Raw genomic sequence first — 11,385 nt, 5'->3', positions numbered from 1 at the left:
CCTGCCCCCTCCAGCCAATAGCGCGGAGACCTGCCAGACAGCTCGGGAAGGGGCTGATGTGACGTCAGAGGGGCGCGGGGTGGGAGGTCAGGGCGTGGCGGGGTGCCTGCTGCTGCCGGTGGAGTGGAACAGGCAGCGGCCAGCGGGCATGGAGTTGGGCGTGGTGCTGGAGGCCGTGGAGGGGCGCGGTGGCGCCGAGGCGGTGGAGCGCGTCCTGGCGCGGTACAACGAGGAGGTAACGGGCCGCTGGGGAGTGCGGGCGTCCTCCTCCTGCCCCTCACCGCGGCGCGAGCCGTTCTCCCACTTCCCGCGGCGGTGTCGCCGCCCCGCCCTTGGCAGCACCGCCGGCACTGGGCCGTAAAGCTCGCGGTTCCCGCCCCGGCCTGGGCTTCTGCTGTTGCCTTCTGGGCACCGCGTCTGCCGCCGTTCCCCTAGCTAGCGGCACCGGGGCGGCCTGCCTGGTACAGCCTGACCGCGTTCCCTACGCTTCGCCGTGCTCTCTCCGCCCGCGGGCTTTGCAGGGCACCGCTGCGGTACCGCCGTGGTGAGCGAAGGCAGTACCTAGCGGGAAGCGTACTTTGTCGGGGGCACAAAGCCAGCTGTTTGGCGGGTAGGTAAAGCTCGTTGTCAGGCTTGGCCCCGCGCGCCTTCTGTGCGCCTTCTGTCTTGGCATGTCTGACGCATGTCACAGTGATCAGCTGTTAAAAGAGCTGTTCCACGGCGTAACTTTGCCTTGGAGGTGTCTTCACCTGCCTATATCTCTGGGAAGAAGCTGTGCAAAATAACGCTGAAGTCCCTTAGACAACAAGGCAGGGTAGCTGCTACCCTGGCCGAGGTGCTGCCCTGTGTGGGCAGTCCCGTGTCGCCGGGTCTAGCGGGCGCGTGGGACAGGCCTTCGGCAGTGACGCTGTCGGCGTGGAGAGGAATAAACCTGCCGTGGGAGGGGGCGCAACGCCGGCTGCCGAACCTCTGCCTTGCTTATTCTGCTTTTCTGGCCAAGCAAAGGGAAGAGGGGAGACGGCTAAAAGCAGAGTTACAACAGGTTGAGCTTTTAATGCTGTCAGGTATTAAAGAGTATCTGGTGTCTGCTATCATTAGAGTGTGACATGAATGGATTTTCTGGTAATGTTGGGAAGAGGAAATTGGAATGAAGCTGAGTGCTAGATGGATAATTTAATTTCACCCCCCCTTCCACCTGTACTCTGGTAGGGACATTTTGACACCTAGATTTTATAAGAGCAGGGTAGTCCGTTTTTAAAGATAATGTCTCCACTCGTCAGATGTCTGCCTTTTGTGTAGATGCCTCAGTGATTGGTACACAAATCTGTAAAGCTGGTGCTGACTCAGAGTTTGGCTTTGAGTGTAGTTGTGCAGAACTTGAGACACACCCACTACAGGAACAAGCATTCAGGTTTTTGGTGAAAGATTCCTAGCTCTGTGATGAGGGGGAAAGCTGTATGTGGATTGGTGTATGGTTATTCTTCAGCCTCCAGAAGGTGGCTTGAGGTTTAATGTCTGAAGTGCAGTACATTTTAAGTCTGAACAATGACAATAACCAGTATCTTCACTCAAACTTGAGCTTCCAGAAGAAGCTTGAGCGGTGGTCTTGATGTAGGCTGCCTTTGTGCACATGAAATTTGAATGTTGATGAAGCTACAAGGCACTTTCTGTAAAGGATTAGTAGATCTAGAGTTCATTATACAGATCTAACTGTCTCACCTCACTGACCTCTGAGGTACAGAGGAAGGATTCTGATTGAGCGAAGTTTTTTATCTCCTGTCTTTGTGCTTGAAAATGACCCTTTGTCAAATGCATTCAGTCCAAAAGTATATGTAAATGCAATTGCTTAATTTTGCTGTGCTGGATTTTATGCCTTATCAGCACCTTCCCCAGATGAATTATTTAGGTTTATGCTGAATTCTCAAGGACAGAGTGAGAGCTGATGTCATTTCTATCCTTGTATTTCAAGTGAAGTCTTGGAGTTACATGTGTAGCTAAATACTTCATTTGAAGTGGAGTGGGAATCTTTTAGTATTGTCTCAATGTGACATTTCTGTTACCGTGTTTCTTCTTAAGAATGCCTCATTGTTTCCTACCTCTGTTTTTCTGTGCAATGTGTTACTAACTTGGATAATGGCCTGTGGGCCAGCAAAGACTGAGCAAGAGTACAGCAGGTAAAGACATGGGTCTTTACCTATGTCACTTTTGGGCTTTATTTTTTTTTTCCAAACGACTAATAAAATACACTTTAATAGAAGATAAAGGATGGATTAAATGTAGTTCTAAGGTGCAGGTGGCTATAAAATAACTATAATGAGAAAATTTAGTAGGTATGTTCTTGCTTCTGCATGTTGTCCCATTTGCAATGATTATTGAAAATCTCTCTTCTTCCAGTGTTTAGACTACTAACTGTCACTACATTTCTTCTGTAATTTTCCAAAGATATTTATGTACAAATGCAGATTGCCTTCTCTCAGTTAGTTGCCCATCATCTAACGTTCACTTGCTTTTGTTTACTGGATACCCAGCCTCCTGAGCTGGAAGATAGAGATGGGCAGCAGAATAAAGCCCCCATAATCCAAGAAGAGATGGAGAGTGACTTGCTGCACCACTTAGACATACACAAGTCTATGGGGCCAGATGACATACACCCAAGTGCTGGGGAAGGTCATTGGAGCAGGTCATCTTGAATGCCATTATGCAACCAGGTGATCAGGCCCAGTCAGCATGGGTTCATGAAGGTCAAGTGCTGCTTGATGAACCCGTTCTCCTTCTACAACAAGGTGATCTGCTTAGTGAATGAGGAAAAGGATGTGGATGTTGTTTATCTGGACTTTACTAAAGTATTTGACACTGTCCCCCACAGCATCCTCATGGAGAAACTGTCTGCATGTGGCTTGGATGGGTGGATGCTTTGCTGGGTTAAAAACTGGATGGATGGCCAAGCCCAAAGAGTTGTGGTGAATGGAGTTAAATCCAGTTGGTGACTGATCACAAATGGTATATCCCAGGGCTCAATTTTGGGGCCAGTTCTCTTTAATATCTGTATCAATGATCTGGATGAGGGAATTGAGTGCACCCTCCTCAGTAAGTGTGCAGATGACACTAAATGGGGTGGAAGTAGTGATCTCCTCAAAGGTAGGAAGGCTTTTTGTAGGGATCTGCACAGGTTGGATTGATGGACTGAGGTCAGCTGAATGAGGTTTAACAAGACTAGGTATCAGGCCCTGCACTTGGGTCACCATAACCCTGTGCAATGCTAGAGGCCTGAGGCAGAGTGGCTAGAATGCTGTCCAGCAAAGAAAGACTTGGGGTTGATGATCCGCAGGCTGAACATGAGCCAGCAATGTGCCCAGCTGGCCAAGAAAGCCAAGCACTGGTGAGGCTGCATCTCGAGTACTGTGTTCAGTTTTGGGTCCCTCACTACAAAAAGGAAATGGAGGTGCTTGAGTGCGTCCAAAGTAGGATAACCAAGCTGGTAAAGGGCCTGGAGGACAAGTCTCATGAGAAGTGGCTGAGGGAACTAGCATTGTTTAGTCTGGAGAAGAGGAGACTGAGGGGAGACCTCATTGCTTTCTACATCTACTTGAAAGGAGGTTGTAGTGAGATGGGGCTAAGTCTCTTTTCCCTAATATCAAGTAATAGAACAAGAGGAAATGGCCTCAAGTTGCAGCAGGGAAGGTTTAGATTGGATATTAGGAAAAATTTCTTTACTGAATGGGTGGTCAGGTGTTGGAACAGGCTGCCCGGAGAGGCAGTGGAGTCCTTGTCCCTGGAAGTGCTCACAAAAGATGTAGACATGGCTCTTTGGGGTATGTTTTAATGGTCATGGTGCTGTTAGGTCGATGGTTGGACATGATGACCTTAGAGGTCTATTCCAACTGAAACAATTCTATGATTCTACTTGTTTTCAGGGCAAGATGATATGATAGATACTGTGGTTGTCCTGCTTTGGGACACTTTAAAGTGCAGTCAGAAGCTTGTGAACAAGAACTGCTTGGGGAAGAGTCTGAGTAGTAGGGCGTTTGTAAACCACAAGGCTGTAACTAACATTTTTCACCCTGTAAGGTGCTGTGTGTAAGGTTAACTCACATCAGAAACACACCCCACAGATAAAGGCTTGCTGTGCACCATCAATAATTGTGAAATGTTAGCTGGGGCCACTTAGTGAAGCTCTTGCTGTTGGGTAAGATGGAAAAATGACATGAGTTGGCATGGCTATGGCCTCATCTGAGGCTGGTTTTAACCAAGCTCCTAAAGTTTTATAATAGTTTTGCAGGTATTACCTACTTAGCAGCTGATGTTTATGTAACAAATGCAAACTCTTTTTATTTTTTTTTCCCCACAGAATCAGACCATTTTCAGATTTGATCCAGCAGATGAAGACAAAAGAAAGGTAAGCAAAAATAGGCTAGCCAACTGCACACCTGCTCTGGTTAGAAGTATAAAAAAGTAAAAGCAGTCTCATAACTTGGTTGCCACTGTGAAAAGAGTGCTTAAAAAGTTCTGCTTTTTGTTTCTTCAGTGCAAGAGACATGGCAACTACCCACTCCCTTTTTTTCTGAGAGACAAAAGCAAATTCCCCTATCAAAAGCTTCTGTCTTGAATAAAAGTAGTAACAGAAAAGCCCATAAATAGTTTTGTTTGGTACAGGTGTACAGGTTGGGGATGGAGTAGAGGAAGAGAGTAAGGATACTCTTCTGTATCAACCGAGATAAAAGTGGGCAATACATTTTTCTATTTTTCTCTCTTCTCAGCAGATAGCAGTACGCCAGATACATGTCTTGTCTCTGATGCTTAAAGAATATTAGAGATTAAGATGAAGGGGTAGGTACAGAGGAAAGCTATGGAGTTGTGAGGGAGGCAGAGCTTCAGAATTGTCTTAATCTAAAGGTAGTTGTCATCAGTGGAATATGAACTGTGCATGTCAGGTTCCAAAGATGGGAAGTGTTTGTGCTTTACAACATGGGGCTTGACAGGAATGTCAGGGATTAACAGGTCCCTTCACAGTCTTGCATTTAAAGCTTGGATGTTGACTATTTATTATTTTTAAATTTATTTCCCTGTTGTATTTTTATGGTGTAAGATGCAATTAAAAGACCTTTCCTTTATTTTCTCTAATTAGTTTTTGGGCTGATTTGCTTTAGTAAAATTTTCATTGGTGAATGAAGCTCTATATTTTCACTATTTCTCACACAAACTCAAAGCTTGAAATCAGAATTGCAAGGATAGCTTGTTTCAAGCTGGCCACACCTCAATTTATTTCATGATGTTGTGCACAATCTAAATATTTTTGGCTATTAGATCTTTTTCTGGCTAAAATGGGTAAGACAACAAGTCTCTCTGTGCTTTACATTTACAAGACCATCAGTTATGTGTACTGTAATCTTAAGTGACAAATTTATATCACACTGGTGACTCAAAGATGTCATAGTTTGTCTTTATGGCTTTACTCAAAGCTGACGTTCAGTAATGTGGTGATGGACTGTGTGAATTTTTGATCTGTAGAAGAACTCAGATTGAAACTTGATTCGGTTTTTTGTGTTCCTCCCTCTCCTTTCTCCCCATCCCTTTCACCTTTTTTTACATTGATCTTGTAGGTTAAGGGTTAATTGGTATAACCTCCTGAGGGGGTGGGAAAGTCGATTTCAAGAGGGAGGCACAGGATATTGTACATTCTGTCTTGAGCTGGAAAGGCTCAAACCAAGACAATTGAGAATGATAAAATGTCTAGCCTGGAAAGCTGAGTGCTAAGTAGAGAACACAGAGAAGGAGAATACATCAGAAACCAGATTGCCAAAAGCTAAAGACAACGAGTGTTGGATGGGAATGGAATTTTCTCTGTTAGGATTTTTATGGGGTGGTTCAGTTTGTGGTTTTTTGGTTGTTTTTGTTAAGGTTGTGAACTGTGCCATGTTTGAACTTTGGAAAGAGGGAAGCAGTAATATGCTGATGGAGAGAGATGTTGTCTCATTCTAAAGCTCAGAAGAGCCTCGTTATTAGATAGTGCTGTTGACACTCAGACACTTCTGGGAGGTCTGAAGGTTCCTGCAGCCACAAAAGCACAGAACTTCCCTCATCCCAGTAACTGCTGCAAGCTTTTAAAGTCTGTTAGTGAGTGTCCTATAAAAATATTGAGCTCAAGTGTTCCTTTGGACACACTGCATGGTATCTTGATTTTCATTGTTGTTACTGTTCTGACTGCTGACTACTTAAAAGAGTACCAGTCTGTAAGAGGAGAAAAGTTACCTTCATTAATCTAAGTATTTGTTCTGATTCCCTCTGGTCCTGCTCACTCCTATCCAGCATTTTTCAGTTTCATCTCATAAGGTTTATGTCAAGTCAGTGAAACCTACCACTCCTTTGAAAACCCTTCTAATCACCACTGGATTTGGAGGGTATGAAGGGTTTTACTTCTCCCTGTTCAGTGGGGAGGTCAAGGAGAGCTGCTGAGAGTACAGCTGTGCAGAATTTCACCTTTCTGTGACTCTGAACTGGGTGTTTTTTCCATTGGTTCTGACAACACAGATTACTGTGTATGCTCCTCAACTTAACCTGCAGAGTGTTGTCTAGCCTAAGCTCTCGTGTTGTTCAAACCTGTGACTTGGACCTCTGCCATGCCAGAGCTGGCAGGCTCCTGCTAAACAGGCCAGTCTCCTGCTGTTGATAGGGCTTGAACAATGAAGTTTTAAAGTGAAACAGAATTGAATCCTCAAGGAATACAAGCGTACACCTTCCCTCCCCACCCACATCTGTCCACAGAGACTAGGCAAAAATTTGGCATGCCCTTTTCAGAGGAGGTTATCTAATTGTCCCATTATCCAGCATGCTTGATTATAAATGTTATATAAATGTTTTCTTGACTTCCAGAAAAAATGAAAGTTTGAACTAATGTTTTGAATACTCTTGGGCTTACTTTCTTACTGCCTTGAATGTTTAACTCTGAAACCTAATAGCAGAGTAAAATAATTACTGTATTATTTTAATGCTGCTTCTTCTAGCAGAAATGATGAGCCAAAGTTTTTGTTCAGCAATTCCAAGTTCCACCTCTTTGCTCCAAAAATACAGGGTTTTCTTGGTTTTCTGCAATGCTGATTTGCTTAGTCTACTGGAAATAGAAGCATGTAGAATGCTTATTTTTTTCCTTCTAAGAGGTGGAGAGGTACTTGAGTTTTAAGAGAAGCTTCTGAATAACTTGCAAGGCCATGGAAACCTAAGAGTTGTAAAAAATTATGTGCAGTTTATCATGGTTCCTGTTAACATTCCTTTCATCTACCTGAAAATTGGGTGGAATCTGCTATGAATCTTCATGTTTGTAATAAAGTAGAAGGTCAGTTTGAGGAGTAGATAGCAATAGATGACCTGGTAAAGAAATATAGTTCCTTGTGAACTTTGTGTTTGGTACTACAGTTGATTAACCATTAACCATTCTCACCACTGAACAGCTGCAGAACTAGGTTGAATTAAATTAAGAACTTCTTTTGAAACCTTGGAAACAATTTAATTAAAATTTTAAAATGATGAAAAACATGAGTCAGAAGACAAAGTAAACTAGAGGGACTTAGACTAGTGCAGGAGAAGGAAAGCATGGGCTAGTACTGCTTATGATGTTCCCATTCTCCTGCTCTGGCACGGGATACTTGATGAGGCCAAACACATGGCAGGTTCTGATTCACTTGTAAAATGGCTTAGGTTGGAAGGGACATGCAGAGGAGTGAGCAAGCACTCATTGTAGCCCACTTGAAGAATGGGCAGGACTCATTTGATTTTTTTTTTTTTTTTTTTTTTGTGGACAATTATCTATAAAGCTTTATTTTTGTTTATTGTAGTAAGGTGGATGTATTTATGCCTTGAAATATACAAAGAAGTCTTAAAAACTCAAATGAGTGAAGGTGATAGAAAACCAGGAACACTTCCTGTGTTCTGCTGTTGTAGAATTTCTATTCTTGGTGGACTTCTCTGGTGGTTTTGCTACTAATATGCTCTCTCTCTGTGGAAAGTAGAAAATGGGAATGTGTATTTCCAAAGTCAATTCGACATCAGATTGCTTTAATTGCTAAGGAGCATTCTGGTACATAGAAGATCTTTGGCATAATTCAAAAAGAAAGGTGTAAAAAAGAGATAAAAGTTTGCACTCTGTTTCTGTAATATTTATCAGAACTCATTAGTTACCTTTGAATTGCAGCTTCTGTAATACTTAATAGTCTAAGTGAAATGCTGTGTCCAGTAAAGCAGTGGTGTTTGTTTGGATTTGAATACTTGCTGAATGAAGATTATATTCTCTTGTTCCTGCTGTAATCCCAAGTCTTGTATAAATAAAGAGAAAAATTTGCTAAAGAGGAAGAAGCAAATAAAGAAAAATCATCTCCTTTTCTCACCAAGACGCTTTTATTACTCTGGTGTTGAGAAGCTACAGTAAATTCAAGCTGACATAATGTAGCCAAAGTTCAGTGGTCTGTGAATTGAAAAAAGTGAATATAGGTCAAGTGTGCTTTCCAAACATCTTTGAACACAAAGAGAGAAGGTGGAAAAGGATCTTGCATGCAGGCACCTCAGGATCAAAGAGCAAGGGCATGAAGTAGCTGTTTCACAAGCAGCTACTATCCCCAGCTGAGGTTAAGCCTGGAAGATATAAACACCTGCTAATAAGCATTTACAGTGCTGCTCTCTCCTTCCTTGTCCTTCCCTCCCACATCTAATTAGCCTGCAAACAAAGGTGGTGGAAGAAAACTGAATGAAGGAGATAAACATTTTGCCCAAAGCCACACAATGGGTCTGTGGTCAAGTAAGGAAGAAAGAAGCTGGAGGCCTTTTGTATCTCAGGATATTGCTTTTTCTGTAGGACCACATTGCTTCTTAGCATTAAGTGTTTATGCTATCAGGATGAAGGACTATAATGGATTAATGTTTTACTTTATCAAGACAAGACTAATGGGTGTTTCTGGGCTTTATGTTTTAATACACCATAAAATTTTAAAATGTTTTATCATTACAGTGTAGCACAGACAAAAGGAACAGCATATATTGCATTGCATCTGTTTTAACCTATCCATTACCACCAATGCTGAGAATTCTTGAATTTTAGGGAAGCTAATGTATTTTACTATAAAACAAATTTTAAAATACTAGAAACTGCCTTGATTCTATGGAAAAGCATATGAAAACCACTTTTTTGCTGTAGCACTGTTGATGAAAGTCAAATTCCCTTTTGAAGACTGAAAGGACAGAACTCAAAATATGAGCTGTTAAATTCATACAGTAATTTAGGATAACAGTAAGACCCTGAAACTAAGACAAACGTCATATATTTTGTGAAATACCTTGGTGTCTGAATTCTTTCACTTGATTTAATTTCCAACCAGATAGATAACATCTGTGCCCTTTAGATTATGCCATGCTAATGGTCTAAAGGGTGGTAGAAAAAGCAGCACCTAAAGAAAAGGACAATAATGTTTTTGTGGTCACATCCTTTCTTGTTTCTCTTCTCTCTGCACATCACTTCCCTCATTCTGTCAAGGAGAAAGCAGAAAATGTGCTGTATGGCATTTAGTTTTAGTTGTCTGCAAGGCAATTTCCTTATGGGATTGTGCTGGTTTGAGGCCAGCCAGAACATCTCTTGCCCTGAAAGGGACAAAAGAATGACACACACAAACGGATTGGAGAGTGATGGAAAGTTTAAATGGAAAAGCAATGGGTGAAACTACAGAAAAACTACACAGCATAGTGGCAAAGAACATCCTAAAGCATACAGTGTCCCTTACATAGTACCCAGAGGCTTCCCAATCCTTCCCTTCTCCCACCTGAGGGTCTACCCAAACCCTCAGGGCTCTTTCTTCCCCCTCCCACTGCTAGGCAAGTCTCAGGCTGGCCAGGTCTGAGACTGCCCCCCCCTCCATTCTCCTCCTGGCATTAGGCCTAGACAGGCCCAAGAGGCCTTGAGGATACTCCCCCGGCATTACCCGATAAGAGAGGACATCTCCCGTGGGAGCAGAGAGGGAAGAAAGAGGAAGAGAATGACTTTGCAGATGGCTTTATAGGGCGCAGGATTTATGGGTAGAAATAGGTCGTTTCCTGTGTCCACCCCTATTGGGCGGGCACCGAGGACACCAGAGGTGTATCTCATGCAGCAGTGGCAGGGGGCACCCAGCCTAAATGGCCACAAGGATGGATTTTTGTTTCCTTGCTTCAAGACTTTCCATGGATGACACTTCAACTATAGTCAGATTACCTGATTTTCCCTAAGCTTCTGTTGGCACTTGTGATCAACCAGCAGTTGTTTGCTGTCACAGGTTTTGGCAGTTATTGCAAGTGGTATTGCAACTGAATCCTGGTTCCCTTAACATCACTTTGATGGCTCACCACTGACTCCAGAGAACTTTATCAGCAGTTCCTACATGTTTTTCACTTTTTTTTTTTTTTTTTTTTCAGATCTTAAACCTGTATTGTTCTGTAATGGCAGGAAGGTCAGTTGTAATATGGTATGCTTACGCTTTTAAAAATTTACTCTAGCCTGGCTTACATTGTGAAACCTTTTATATAGCCAAGGCTTCAGCAACATCTAGGAAACGAAGCATCTTCCATCATACCAGAGGTTTGCTTTTTTTTCAGTTTTAAGTAGGTTGCTAAGTCTCACAAAATGAAATAAATCCCATATTCTATTTATTATTGGTCTTTGGTAAAGCTATTCAGAGTTAAGAATCCTCCATTGCTGCATTTCACAAAGTTTTGAAGCCATGAGTTGATGGCTTTCATAGTTTTTAATTAAATTGCAAGGATAGTTTTCTAATGTATGGAGGGAGGGTTAGGCTTCTACCTCCTATGGCAAGTCAGTGGGAGTTTGGTGCCCTTTAGGATATCCCCTGCAGTGCTTTCGACATTTTGCAATGACACTTCAATAGCAGCAGGTGGGTGCAACTTATGGATAAAAAGAAAAACATCAGTCTGAATTTGGGAGGATTGTTCTCTTTGTAGTCAAATGACAGTTCAGGTTTGACAGAAAGACCAAAGTTTCCTATTCAGGGTGAGTATAGGCTTTGCTGCTGACAAAACTGCCCAATTCGTCAGCCTGTCCAGGTCTTCCTGAATGGCAGCACAGCTTTAAGGTTTAAGGTCAGCTATTCCTCCCAAGTTTTATGTTATCAGCAAACTTGCTGACAGTGAATCGTACTGGTCCCAGTACTGACCCCTGAGGGACTCCACTAGATACGGGCATCCAGCTCTGTATCACTGACCACAGCTCTCTGACTTCTTTCCTTCAACCAGTTCACAATCCTGATCATCCAGACCAGGCTTCCTCAGTTTAGCTGTGATGATGCTGTGAGAGATGGTGTCAAATACTTTCCTGAGATAAGATCCACTGTACTGCCAACATCTATCCACCTGGTT

Source organism: Indicator indicator, chromosome 14 (assembly GCF_027791375.1).
Source record: "Indicator indicator isolate 239-I01 chromosome 14, UM_Iind_1.1, whole genome shotgun sequence".
NCBI classification, from domain to species: domain Eukaryota; kingdom Metazoa; phylum Chordata; class Aves; order Piciformes; family Indicatoridae; genus Indicator; species Indicator indicator.
The sequence above is the reverse complement of the archived record's forward strand: the minus strand, read 5'-3'. Positions refer to the sequence as shown.